The sequence below is a fragment of the Vitis riparia genome, chromosome 9, assembly GCF_004353265.1.
Source record: "Vitis riparia cultivar Riparia Gloire de Montpellier isolate 1030 chromosome 9, EGFV_Vit.rip_1.0, whole genome shotgun sequence".
Classification (NCBI taxonomy): Eukaryota; Viridiplantae; Streptophyta; class Magnoliopsida; order Vitales; family Vitaceae; genus Vitis; species Vitis riparia.
In genome coordinates this window covers 23323881-23338875 of record NC_048439.1, presented here as the reverse complement: position 1 = coordinate 23338875, position 14995 = coordinate 23323881, and the positions used below count along the sequence as shown (strand labels likewise).

General features: G+C 38.1%; 1 protein-coding gene across 1 annotated transcript in view; it reads right to left on the bottom strand.

Annotated features, from left to right (window-relative positions):
• Nucleotides 1-14422, bottom strand: part of LOC117922719 — a 37566-nt gene extending 23144 nt beyond the window's left edge. Inside the window, exon 1 of the mRNA XM_034840917.1 lies at nucleotides 12240-14422. The gene's annotated coding sequence lies outside the window, so the exon portion shown is untranslated. The remainder of the gene's footprint in view (nucleotides 1-12239) is intronic.
• Between the last annotated feature and the right edge of the window lie 573 nt (nucleotides 14423-14995).

Below are 14995 nucleotides of genomic sequence, written 5' to 3'. Positions count from 1 at the left end.
TTATACCTTCAACAAGGCTTCTAACTTTAGGTCACCATTAATAACTTTAGAAGAGCATGCATAGAAACTTTGGATCATCTTTTCTTACATTGTTCATTCACTTTGGGGCTATGGCACAAACTTTTTAGATAAGCTAAGTTGGACTGGATTCCTTCTACAAGTATTTGTGATATGATAACCATCTCATATAAGGGATTGGAAAGCTCCATTAGAGGCAAGGTTCTTTGGCAAACTATGTCTCATTTTGATTTGGATTGTTTGGGGAGAAAGAAATGCTAGGCTTTTTTTGGACAAGACAAGGACTTTAAAGGCTCTTTGGGATATCATTCATTTCCTTGCCTCCTTTTGGGCTTCTTGTAGCACAGCATTTAAGGGCATTCCCCTTAATGTGGTCCAGCTTGATAGATTTTCAGTGTGTAATTCGACAAGTGCGGGTTAGTAAGTAAAGATTGTTTGGAAGGAAATAATTCAAATACTAGAGCTATGAGTTGTTTTTTGTATGTTCTCATGCAGTACTTTACTTTGTATAAGTTTACTTAGTACTTTGGATGCTTCAACATATTTTCTTATTAGTTTGTTGTATTTTGGAAGGATTCCCCATCCTTTCTTTATATTTCTTTATCCTTAATTTAATGCATTTGTTTGTTTCTTATAAAAATAAAAAATAAAACTTAATATAATCATAATATAAAATTTAAACAATTTTATAGCAGTCGAGACCTCAACAAAACCATCATCGTTACCCCCTTGTCACAACTCATCACATAACAAAAGACAAGTGTGCTAGGGATTTTTCTAACAAAGTTCTCTTGGATCGATGATTGTACTAGGGTCACTTGGATCTTCATCATTAAACACAAATTTGATGTGAGTTTTGTTCTCCTAAATTTCCATAATATGATATAAAACTAGCTTGGTGTCACTATCAAGAGGTTTTGGTCCGACAATCTCAAAGATTATTTCAATCAAGTCCTAACTCCATACTTTCAACATGAGGAAATAATTCATGAGTCATCATGTGTAAACACCCCACAACAAAATGGAGTTACTAAGAGGAAAAATGGTCACCTCCTTGATACAACACTTAACTTTTTACTCAAAAAACATGTGTCTAAATCTTTTAGGGGGGAAGCCATCATAAACACCATACATCTCATAAATCGATTACCTCCTAGAGTCTTAGGTTTCAAAAGTCTCATGGAAATACTCTCATCATTTTATCCTAATACAAGAATCATAAACCATCTCATTCCTAAGATATTGTGATGTGTGTCCTTAGTACATCTTCATAGTCCAAACAGGGGAAAATTGGACCTAAGAGCAATCAAATGTTTTTTTGTGGAATATTCTTTAACTCAAAAGGGATTTTTTTTTTATCAATAAAAGGGATATAAATCTTACCATCCACCATCCAAAAAAAAAATTATCTTAGCTGATGTTACTTTCAACGAAGTGAGTCTTATTTTCCCACTTCTTATCTTCAAGGGGGAATTCGATTGAAAAAGACAAAGATTGAGATTCTTGTTTCATTGATCTCTTTCTTATTGATCTCTTTCTCATTGATCTCTTTCTCATTGACCTCTTTCTCATTAACCTTCCAAAAGTGTCCAATCCAATATATGTACCCTCCTTTGAACCTGAGTCGTCATCCCTTGAGCCTACTCCTGAAAATCGAATGATTGGCAAAGTGTACTCGAGGAAGTAAGTTGCAATCCCTAAACTTATACAAATTCAAGAATTTGAACCGGCTTCTAGAAATGAAGTAATAGTCTCTCATCCTCCCTTATAAATTCAATCAAAACTTCAGTCTAAAAAACCCATAAATCAAAACCTTCCTATTACCATTAGGAAAGGAACAAGGGAATGCACTAAACGCCCTCTGTATCCACTTTCCCATGTTGTGTCATTCGAAAAGTTGTCTCCATCTCACAAGAGTTTTCTTACAAGTTCGAACAATATTTTATATTTCTACCACTTTATTTAAGGTTTTATCTAATGAAACTTGGAGACAAGCCATGAATGCAAAAATGAAGGCCCTGGGGAAGAATAAAACTCAGCAGTTGGTAGATTTGTCTGCAGGAAAAAGGCCAATGGGATGTAAGTGAATCTATATTGTTAAGTATAGAGCAAATAAGACATTATAGAGGTATAAGGCAAGATTGGTGGCTAAAGGATACGATCAAACATATGGTCTGGATTATCTAAAGACATTTGCCTTGATTGCCAAAATGAAAAGAGTCAGAATTTGGCAACAAATTATAACTAGGATCTACAACAGTTCGATGTCAAAAATGCATTTTTGAATGGAGATCTAGAAGAAGAGATTTAAATGGAACTCCGTCCTAAATTTGGAAATGACGTAGTTATTAAAAAGGTGTATAAATTGAGGAAAGCTCTATACGGGCTGAAACGGTCTTCAAGGGCGTGGTTTAGAAGGTTTGCTAAAGTGATGAAAAACATAGGATATAGACAAAGTCAAGGAGATTATACATTGTTCATCAAGCATTCAGATTCAAGGGGAGTTATAGCCCTTCTGGTATATGTAAATGGCATCATCAAGACGGGAAATGATGAAAATGAGAGACATACTTTGAGGCAATGCTTAACCAAGGAACTTGAAATTAAAGAGTTAGGAAGGTTGAAATACTTCCTAGGAATCAAGGTTGCACATTCTAAGCAAGGAATTTTTATTTCTCAGTAGAAATATGCAACAAACCTTCTCAAGAAAACAAAGAAGTTGGCATGTAAACCATCAAGCACACCAATAGATCCTAATCATATGCTTAGAGAGGTTAAGGAAGATGTTGCAGTAGATAGAGAGACGTATCAACATCTAGTAGAAAGACTCATTTATCTTTCTCACATAAGACCGAATGAAGCATATGTTATGAGTACGATTAGTCAATTCATGCACAATCCAAAAAAGGTTCATCTGCAAGCTGCTAACTAAATGTTATAATATCTTAAGGAGTCTCCAAGAAAGGGCATCATATTTACACAAAACTCAAGACTAATACTTAAAACATACACATGCAAATTATGTTGGATCTATGATTGACAAAAGATCAACCACTAGGTAGCACCTTTCTTGGTGGGAATCTGGTGATATGGAGAAGTAAGAAATAGAGTTTAGTGGCAAGGTCTAATCTAGAAACAGAATTTTGCACAATAGCCCAAAGGAATTTTTGAACTACTATGGTTGAAGATAATTTTAAAAAATTTGAAGATTAAATGGGATGACCCAATGAAACTTTACTGAGAGAACAAATCTACAATCACTATTGCACATAATCCAGTGCAACATGATCGAACAAAACACAAAGATACACAAACATTTTATTAAGGAGAAACTAGATAATGGATTGATTTGTACTCCTTATGTCTCTACTGACCGTCAACTTGCAAATATACTCACAAAAGATTTAAGCAGTACAACGTTTCAAGCAAGTATATCCAAGCTAGGAAAATATCTATTTACTAGCTTGGGAAGGAGTGTGGAAAAATGAAATTAGGAGAACCATGATTTTGTAACTGAGGAAAGAATTAAGCAATCCAATAATCAATGAAATCTAGTGTAATTAGGTTAGGAAAGTTCCGAATTTTGGTGCTAGGAATTTTTATATACATGTGGGTCTTTGTACAAGTTGAACATCAAGGAAAAGAATTTTATACCTTTTATTCCTTTCATCTCTCTTCTTCTATAGAAAGACATCCCTCACATTAAATTGTTATAATGCCAATCCAAGTGGGAAAACAATAATAACAAAATTTTGATATTTTCCATCTTTGCCACTTGAGCAAATGTTTTCTCTGTGCTCAACATCATACGACCAAGTGTACCCTCTAGCAACTAACCTAGCCTTATACCTCTTGAATGTTCCATAACTTTGTATTTAATAGTATAGATCCATTTACACCTAATTCCCTTTGGTAAGTTGCAATCTCCTAAGTCTCGGTTTTATCTAATGTTAGCATTTCCTCGTTTATAACCTCCTTCAATGATCTTAGGCTCAAGGTCTCTTGGAATGTTGTTAGAATTTCATGTCTAGAGAACTTAGTGATAAAGGCATGGTATTAGAATACCCATAGGTAGATTTTCAAAAGACAGAAGGTATAATAGAAGCTCTTTTTGAGTGGATGAACTTAGTAGAGGATTGTCAAGTGCGATACTTGGATTGGAAGATTGAAAAAAAAAATTCTCAAGAATGAGAAACTCAAATTTGGAAGCTATTGCTACTAATCAAATCCCACCAGTTATCTTTCATATAGTCATTCTTTCCCTGAACATAGGTGTCCCCAAAATAAAGTTGGTTTCCTACAAATGTAACATCCATGGTAACATATTTTTTTCTTGTAGAAGGGTGATAACATTTATATCCCTCAAATGGTTATGATACCTTTAAAGATGGATTCCCAATCCCTTGGAAACTTGGAGAAAAAGGAGCAAGTTTATTCATGGGAGATTTGAACTCAAGGACTTAAGAATGCATCTGATTTATTAGTTAGGTAGCTGATAGCATACCTTCCTCCTAGTTGGTTTTTAAACCTCTCATTTGGAGAATAACTTACTAAGCAACCTCTAATAAAGGTCCATTTTTTAATTCTGTGGCCCCATTTTGTTAAAGAGTGCCTACACAAGAAGAATGATGAAGAATATCCCCATTTTAAAGATAAATGTTTAGGTTTTAATTAAAATCATCTTTTCCATTTTCAAATATGAGCATGTGTATTTTTGCCCCAAATTGAATGCAGTTAAGATTGTGAAAGAAAGGAAAGATTAATGAAACTTCATATTTGAATTTCATGAAACAAGCTCAAGTTGAATGAATGCAATCATCTATGATAAAAACAATCCAACAAAAACCAAAAATTTGTCTTGTGATAAGGAACTCAATGAAACTTCAGATTTGGATTTCATGAGATAAGCTCAAGTTGAACGAATGCAATCATCCATAAAAGTAACAATTCATCGAATAGTAAAAATATTTATGATGTGATAAGGAACTCAAGCATCAAAGCGAGTTTAACAAAAGCAGAAAAAACATTAGGAGTATTTATCAAACGTGATCTGTGTTAAGAGAGAGAGAGAAGAAAACCTTGATTCTCATTCATATTCTGTCTACTTACAATTGAGAAAATATATATATACAAGGCTAGGAGTCCTAACTACCATACATTTGACTTATATTAAAAAGGAAAGATTGTACACTATAAATTCATTATATTCAACACTCTCCCTCAAGCTGGAGCATATACGTCTTATGCACCAAGCTTGTTACAAATGTATTTAATCCTAGGACCTCTGAGAGATTTAGTGAAGATATCTGCTAGTTGATCATTTGAATTAACAAAACTTGTAGCAACACATCCTGATACAATCTTCTCTCTAATGAAGTGACAGTCAACTTCAATATGTTTGGTCCTTTCATGAAAGACTGGATTGGATGCAATATGTAATGCGGCCTGGTTATCACAAATGAGTTTCATCTGTTCATCCTTTCCAAATCTCAACTCTCGAAGAAGATGTCTCAACCATATGAGTTCACATGTTGCCAAAGCCATTGCTCGATACTCAGCTTCAGCACTAGATCTGGCCACTACATCTTGTTTCTTACTCTTCCAAGATATTAGATTACCTCCAATAAAAACATAGTACCCTGAAGTGGAAGTCTATCTCTGGGTGAGCCAGCCCAATCTGCATCTGTGTAACCAACAACTTGAGTATGACCTCTGTTCTCGTACAACACACCTTGGCCTGGTGTTCTTTTGATATATCGAAGAATGCGGATTACGGCATCCCAATGGCTATCACATGGTGACTATAGGAATTGACTAACAACACTCACAGGAAAAGAAATGTCTGGACAAGTAATGATGAGATAGTTCAATTTACCTACGAGCCGTCAATATCTCCCAGGGTCTCCTAAAGGCTCCCCCTGTCCTGGTACAAGTTTGACATTCGGATCCATAGGTGTGTCTATCGGTTTACAAACTAACATACCAGTTTCTTCCAGGATGTCTAAAGCATACTTCCTTTGGGAAAGGACCACACCGGAATTGGATTAAGTTATCTCAATTCCCAAGAAATACTTGAGTTTCCCCAAGTCTTTGGTCTGAAAGTGGGTAAAAAAATGTTGCTTTAGTTTCTGAATACCATCCTGATCACTGCCTGTAATGACGATGTCGTCCACATAAACAACCAGATAAATACACTGCCCCAAGGAGTTATGATGATGGAAAACTGAATGGTCTGCTGTACTGCGAAGCATGCCAAACTCTTGAACAACAGAACTAAAACGGCCAAACCATGCTTGAGGAGATTGTTTCAAGCCATATAGAGAACGGTATAACCTGCACACTAAACCAGACTCCCCCTGAGCAACAAAACCAGGAGGTTGCTCTATATAAACTTCCTCAGCAAGATCACCATGAAGGAAGGCATTTTTAATATCCAACTGATAAAGAGGCCAAGAACACATAGCAGCCATGGAGAGAAGCAAGCGGACAGAAGCAATCTTGGCAACAGGGGAGAATGTGTCACCATAATCAGAACCATAAACCTGAGTATAGCTTTTAGCAACTAAGCGGGCCTTAAGGCGATCAACCTAACCATCAGGACCAACCTTTACTGCATAGACCCAACGACAACCAACTGTAAATTTACCAAAGGGTAAAACAACAAGATCCCAAGTGCCATTAGAGTGCAGAGCATCCATTTCATCCACCATTGTTTGTCGCCAGCCTAGATGGGAAAGAGCTTCATGGGTGCTCTTTGGAAGAGAAACAGAGGATATAGCAGAAACAAAAGCAGAATAAGGTGAAGATAATCGATGATAACTCAAAAAATTGTAAATAAGATGAGGATTACGAGTAGAGCGAGTACCTTTCCGAATAGCAATGGGTAAATCATCAGGAGAAGGCAGAACCGGGGCAGGAGAAGCCGAAGGGATAGGAAGTGAGTCAACAGGGGCCTCAGCAAAAGGGAGAGGAGCAGCGACACGAGGGCGACGATGATAAACCTGAAGTGGTCGAGGAGACACAACATCAGATGGGGAGACAATGGGAAGGGGCAAGACTTCAGAAACAGGAAGAGACTCAAAAGTGGTGGAAAAGAATGGTGAGTCTTCAAAGAAAGTGACATCAGCGGAGATAAAGTATCGATGAATCTCAAGGGAATAACAGCGATAACCCTTCTGAAGTCTGGAATATCCCAAGAAGAGGCACTTCATGGCTTTAGCGGAAAGCTTGTCCTATCCAGGAGTGAGAATATGAATAAAACAAGTACAACCAAAGACACGAGGAGGAAAGAAATAAAGTGGTTGGTCAGGGAAGAGAAGGAAATGAGGAATCTGATCATGTAAAACAGAGGAGGGCATACGATTAATCAAATAACTAGCGGTAAGAACAGCGTCCCCCCAAAAACGAAAAGAAACATTACTATGGAGGAGGATAGTACGAGCTGTCTCAACAAGATGTCGATTCTTGCGTTCAGCTACCCCATTTTGTTGAGGAGTATGAGCACAAGAAGACTGATGAAGAATCCCATTATGAGACATAAATAAAGTAAATGGGGCTGAGAAATATTCCCTGGCATTACCACTGCGTAACACACGAATAGAAATATTGAACTGGGTCTGGATTTCAGCATAAAATTTCTGGAAAATAGATAATAACTCAGCTCGATTTTTCATTAAAAATAACCAAGTACATCGAGAATAGTCATCAATGAAAGTGACAAAATACTGAAATCCTAAAGTAGACGCAGTCCGACAAGGACCCCAAACATCAGTGTGGACAAGCTCAAAAGGAGACTTTGCCCGATTATTCAAACGCTTTGGGAACGAGACACGAGTATGTTTCCCAAGCTGACATGACTCACACGAAAGCGACGACAAAATGGAAAAATGAGGGACCATCTTCTGGAACTTGGAGAGACTAGGGTGGCCCAAACGACTGTGAATGAGGAGAGGAGCATCAGTGGAAATGCAAACTGTAGGAGATGAATCCGAGGTGAGGTGATAGAGGCCTTGAGACTCACGTCCTATGCCAATCGTCTTCCCCGTACTCCGGTCCTGCAAGGTCACAAATTTATCAGAACAGGTAATAGAGCAATTAAGAGTACGAGTGATTTTGCTGATGGAAATAAGATTAAAAGGACATTCAGGAGTATAAAGGACAGAAGTGAGAGGTAGAGAAGGCAGAGGAAGGGTCAAACCAATACCTTTAGCTACAATTTGAGAACCATTAGCTAAGGTAACAGTAGGTAAATCAAAGGTAGTAGTAATAAAGGAGAAAAGATCCTTATTACCAGATAGGTGATCAGAAGCTCCAGAATCTAGAATCCAGGGTCCAAGAGAAGATGTGTGGGTAGGCAGGCAGAAGCATTACCAGGCTGGGCAACAGAGGCAACAGAAGCCTGAGATGCCTGAGATGCGGAGAAGCTCAGAGGCTGAGGCAGCTGAGAATCAGAGGACTGGGCCACATGGGCAGTGCGAGGAGGCCGTCCATGTAACTAATAGCAACGATCGCGAGTGTGGCCAAGTTTATTGCAATAGGTGCAATGAGGACGTTGGCCTCTACCTCGGTTACCACTGCGTCCTCCTCGAGAGGTAGTGTGAGAAACTAACACAGAAGAATCTAAAATGCTATCAGATGGCAAAGTCTGAGTGGAGAAGATACGAAGGAGGCAAGCAAACACATCATCCAAAGACGGAACTGATGAACTACCAAGAATTTGATCGCGGACAGGCTCAAGATCCGGACGGAGGCCAATAAGAGTAAGGACCATGAAGAGCTTATCAAGCTGTGTTTGTTGAAGCCCAACATCAGGAGTAAGAGGCATCACAGTCAAGAACTCCTCCTTAAGAGAGGCAATCTGGCCAATATAAGTAGATAAATCCAAGTCCTGTTGGCTGATATGGACAATAGCAGAAGCCACCTTATAAAGACGTTGGATATCATTCGTGTATAATCCTTTGGCCTGAGTCCAAAATTTAAAATAAGTTCTGTAGGCCCGAAGATGAAGAAGGATCTTGGGATCAACTGATTGCCATAATACATTACATAACTGGGCATCTATCTTTCTCCACTGTACGCACTCAATCTCAGGGATATCTGCCTCTTGTGTAACCAAGTGATCCTCATATCCTTGTCCATAAACCAAAGTTCAACAGAGGCAGACCAAGAAAGATAATTTTCACTGCCAACCAATTTCTCCGAAGTAATCATAGGAGATCCAGATATGACAGAGGAAAAAATGGAAGTTTTAGTAGCCATATCCACTTATCTGGAGAATGAAGTATATTTGGATCGAAGAGAGCCCTAATACGGCTTCAGATGCGGCTGAAGAAGGAAAAACCGAAGAATCGCCCGTGTGAGAGACCAAATGGAAAAGAAAAACAACCTTAGCACCACTGGAAAGGTAGAGGAACACTTCCCAAGGCACGTGCAGGGATTGGGGTTGAGAAAAAATAGCCGGAGGACGCCGGAAAAACTGTTCGGAGGGCCCGCGGAGGCAAAAGAACCCCAAAAGAGGCACGTGTAAGGCTCGGATGGCAGAAACAGGTATGAAGGGTGGCTAGTCGGCGTCAGGCGAGGCTGGAGGAGAAAGCGCGTCGCCGGAAAGTGGCTCACACGCCGGCGCGTGAGATGCAGTCGCCGGCCGGAAAAACGCGCGTGGCCGGTGCGTGGGTAGTTTTCTGGCTCCGGTGCTTTGGGAAAAATTGGAGATCTCCTCCAAGCGCTCCTTGCGTTGTGGGAAAAAGACGTCGTCGGAAAAGTCGCCGACGGTGAATGTTTTCTGATGACGATTCGACCGACCGGAAAGCTTTGGGGTCTGGGAAAGGTGACCGGAATGAAACACGGTCACAGGAAGGTTTCCTGGAATTGATGACACGGGGAAACTGGAAAGAATTAGGTTTTCTCCCTTGGCTCTGATACCATGTTAAGAGAGAGAGAGATAAGAAAACCTTGATTCTCATTCATATTCTGTCTACTTACAATTGAGAAAATATATACATACAAGGCTAGGAGTCCTAACTACCATACATGTGACCTATATTAAAAAGGAAAGATTGTACACTATAAATTCATTATATTCAACAATCTGTTTGGCAAGTTCAAAAGTAAAATTACTAATGATGATGATTTCAAACAATGATGGGAACAATATTTAAACAAAGAAAAGGCAGATGTCCTATATGTCTATGCCAAAGCCAAATTTGGACCAATTTTGGAGAGGACGTGGAAACCAAGTCTTGAAGCCTGACACCACTAGTAGAACTTTCAATTCAGCATTGCTCAATCATCATCTCCATCAGAGTCCTGAAAAATATAGCCGACAGGTGAATACAATAGAACAATGAAGGTCTTTAGTGAGTTTTCCTACGGATAGGACAACTCCTTAGTGAATTCAGGGACATGTTGAATAGATTTTAGGACCAAAGTAGCAATTAATTGAACTATTCCTTAACTTGCTATGGAAGAAAATGACCCATCAACAACCTTAATTATTTACTTTCCAAAAGAAGTTTAATATGTAGAAAACAATGTGAAAAACTACACATATGCTCTTATGCACTTGAATCAATGATCCAAGTATCAAATGACAGCCTTTAGAAGAATTCAAAGCATAGATACTACTTGATTGAGCAACAAAAAGGGAACCTGAAATTGGAGTGGAGCCAACAGTTTGATTTTCAAATTGGGTGTGCAGCTTGTTTAACCTCTCTAGACCATTCTTGCTTAGAAAGGTTTCTTCGGAGTCTTCCATCACCACCTTTTGATGGGCTTGCCTAGGTTTGTTCAACTAGTTTCCTCCCTTTCCAACAGCTCCCTATTAGGAAAATTTGTTCCAATATTGCAGTTCTCCATGAATTTTTCAGCAAATCTTTGGTTGTGGTGATAGTCCCACCATATCTTGTCCTTATCCACAAGTCTCCTTCCCTCTCCTTTGTAATTTCCCGCCTATAAAACAACCTTAAAAACAAGTTTAATGGCTACTAAGCAGAGTTCTTAGGTGTTGGATGTTCTAATTTTCCAAGCATCACACCCTTTCAACTTCTTCTGCTCACATATCAGCAAATACCTCTCTAAAATATGGAAAAGGTTAATTTCCCAAAATCTGCCCACAAACTTAATCATGCAGACTTGATAATACTGTCAATTGAGGCTAACCAGCAAGACAAAAATCTGTTTCCCCTCTTTCATATTTTTTCACCTTCTTCATATCAACCACTGGTCCCATCTCCACATCCTGGTAAAGATCAAGAGTATTGCAATACCAGGTGAAACTCTCGAACCTTGCATAGTAGAGATGATCTGTCACTTCAGTTCATACAACCAGGCTACTACACCTCCATTCGAATATGTTTGAGTGACTACCCTCCAAATGCCCTTGGCAGAGGTTAGTAAGATATAGGTCATACTGGTTTCTGGTTGCATTGAGTGAAGTAAACCAGGACATCACCATTGAATTTACTGGCTCCCATACTCAAAACTTGGGATCCTCTATAGCCGGTGGTGACATAGTGCCTACCATGTATTTCATTTTTCCCTTGCTTTTCGAGAATAGCTTCGTGATTGGAACCAATCCATTAAGTTTAAGCAATTCAATTTCATAATAGTGATTTAGAAGGTAGGATTTTTGTCAAAAAAAATGAAGCTATATTCTGAATGGGATTAACAGAACAATGGTTTTAATGTTTATGATATCTTAGGTAATTAGGATAGGAATTGAACCAAAGCAAAAAAAAGCAAGAAAATGACAGTACAAGCATAACAATTAAGACCAGAAGGAGAATATCAGCAATAACTCTGAGAATAGACATGAAGGCCAGAGATAGCAAGGATGATGAAGGCTAGGCACAAAGAAGATTTTCTCAGCAATGCATGCCAATAATGGAAACATAAGTCAGGTATCAATTGGCTCTGATACCATGAAGAAGAGGATAAATATGATCTCTATTATTTTTTGAAGTAGTACAAGACCTTAAATCATATACGATAATTGATTAAATCACAACCAATAAGGAACACAGCTATCCTATTCCAATAACAACCAGATTTCTAGAATACAGCTATTACACTTGTATGACAGCTATACAAAATAAATAATATTTACAAAAACATGGAATTAATTATTAATTCAAATCTTCCGATACGTGTAAATAGAAACTCATCTATTCATTCCATTTAGGATGTGCAGATCTGAATAATCAAAGGGAATATATTTCTCTAACCTGGATGAATATCATTTCTTCCGTCCATGGCTCTTCCCATCCCAAAATCAAATACTGGTCAAGTTGTGACCATACCTCATTTTGGATGTGTCCATCAGGTACCATATGCTCAACACAGCACTTAATACCTTCAAAAACCTCCTTATCAAAACTGTACTCCCTTGAATAGAAGATTCTCAGATTCAAGTGATTAGCTGCAGCATTAAGAGCACCATATGGATGATTGTTCCAAATCTCATCAATCATTTTCCAAAATGGCATGTATCGATTCATTATTTTCAAATTCCTCTGCAATATCTTCCTTCACTGCATCCATGTTTCACATATGTTACATGTCTGTCTCTGATGATCTTTACTTCGAAGAGGAAGTCCTCCCTTAAATCAAAGAATGTCAAGCAAAGAAAAGTTGGAACGATTCAGAATGTTGGTTCAGATGGTGGAAAGCACGCAAAAAAAGAACACCCCATATCAAGGGTCAACAAAATGATTTCATTTTCAGTTTTAAGAATGGGTTCAGAAAGAGCTAGCTGTGACTGAGAGGGAGAAGATACAGCCTCAAAGCAAGCTAAGAAATGCATTGGCAGATTTTTGTATGAAATGGGCACTGTCTTTATCACCCCCAATGATTGAGCATTGAACACCCACCAGAGGAACAGTTGGCTTTAGGAACATCTCAGCTCCACTCAAGAAATAGGGATCCACCATAATATCAGCTACCCTCTTCGCCTCTCTTCTGGAAGCCCAGCATGAGGTCTCCCACTCAGATGAGATAAGCATTTTCTCCAACCCCAATTTTCTGAGGCTATATTCAGTAGAGTCAAAATGAGAATTGCTAACTTACTCTTGGAGGCTTTCACCAGGTCATGGACACATGTATGATTTCTCATATGGTTCAGAGCTGCTGCATAGCTGTGTATGAACCTTGTGTGACAGTCTTGGCTTTGTCCAATATCTCTCTAATGTTACCCATCATCCCAATCTTCTCAAATATCATCTCTATGCAATGAGATGCACTAACTCTCCAAAACACTGTTTGGTACTTCTCCACCAAACTATGGCCCACAGCTTCCATACCTTCTGATGTAGAATGGGAAACAATTTGCACAACATTTTGCACCCCGACATCCTCAATAACTTGTTCAAACAACAGCACTAAGGCATCAACATCATCAATCAAGGCTGAAACGTAACATAAAATAAGATAAATTAGACCCCTGGGGCAATCAACAAAGAAGTTCATCAAGTTTCTTCCCTTCTCATCCTTCCACCCATCTACTATGATGTTAGACCACGTGATTGCCCATGTATCTCTAATCCCATGCACATTATGTAGCATCTCTTTCACCTTATATTGAAGGATCCAAACTTTGAGCTCCTGATAGCTAGGAAATTCGCACTCAACCTGATGGCAACTGAGGATACGGTTAAAAATTTCGTAGAAGCCCCTTGAGATTGGAGCAGTAAAATCAGTGCCCATTTCATTAAAAAAAAAAAACTGTCAATGCATTTTTGGCTTGCCTTGACTGTATATCCTCTTCCTTTCTATCACAACTAGCTCTTTCCGAACCCATTCTTCGAACTAAAAATGAAATCGTCGACCCTTGATACAGGGCCCTTTTTTGCTTGCTCTCCACACCTGAACTAGAATTCTGAATGGTTCCAACTTTTCTTGCTTGACATTCTTTGATTTAAGGAAGGACTTCCTCTTCAACTAGAGATTGTGCTGGTTCAATTTCTCGATTTCCTTTCTGAGATTCCCCCTTTTCAACTCAAGTATCTTTTCTCTCATCAGCCTTGACATTTGCAGGAACTTCTCCACAAGGTGATACATCTCCCTTCATGCCCTCTAAATGGTATTTGAGCCTGGTAAAGCCACTCATCAACAGCTTTGCAGCTCAAGGACATGAGTTTTCTCTTTCTCATCAACAGCCCTCCCATTATCACCAACATTGACAAAGACTTTCATTGCACCCATTTTGCTTGATAAAAAAGAGGACAAAATCCTAAACAGGACAGTGATACCTCCTGATGTTGATTATGTCTAGTGGGTGAAACAGTCAACAGTCCTGAATGCACCCAATCCAGAAATCAAGGCTATGTTCGGGAAGTTTTCTAAACAATATTTTTTGTTTTTGAGAGCGAAAACAAACACGAACATACATTTGGTTATCAATTGTTCTCAAAATAGATTTTGAGAATTGTTTTGAAATAGGGTCTTTTCTAAGAATATATTTTAATTGTTTTCACTTATTTTTCAGGGGTTGTTTTAAAAAATAATTTTACAAAGATGAGAATGATTGAAAATAAAGTACCACAAAGAAAAGTTATTTTTTAAGAAATATTTGGAAACACAAAAATTAGGTAGAGAAAGTTTCAAGTTCCAAAACAGAACTGATTTTGAAAACTGCTCTAAAAAAACTGTTTTTGGGAAACGTTGTAAAAAAAAAATGTTTTTTAAAATGTTCCCAAACATAACCCTAATATTCCTCCAAGCTTGGCCTACAAAACCACAACAGTGAACTTCAGAAGTTTCTTCAAAAGAATAAAAGAAAATTCAATATTACTAATAAACTAAATCCATTATAGCTATGGAAACAGAATAATAAGGACATACATCATTTTTTTCGAGTTTAAAGAAAACAAATTATTTAAAGAAGAGCAATCCAAACCAAAAATATTAAGAAAAATGATGAAAACAAAAACATAACATAGGACATCCGCAACAAAAATGCTAATTATGGATTTTAATCCAAGAA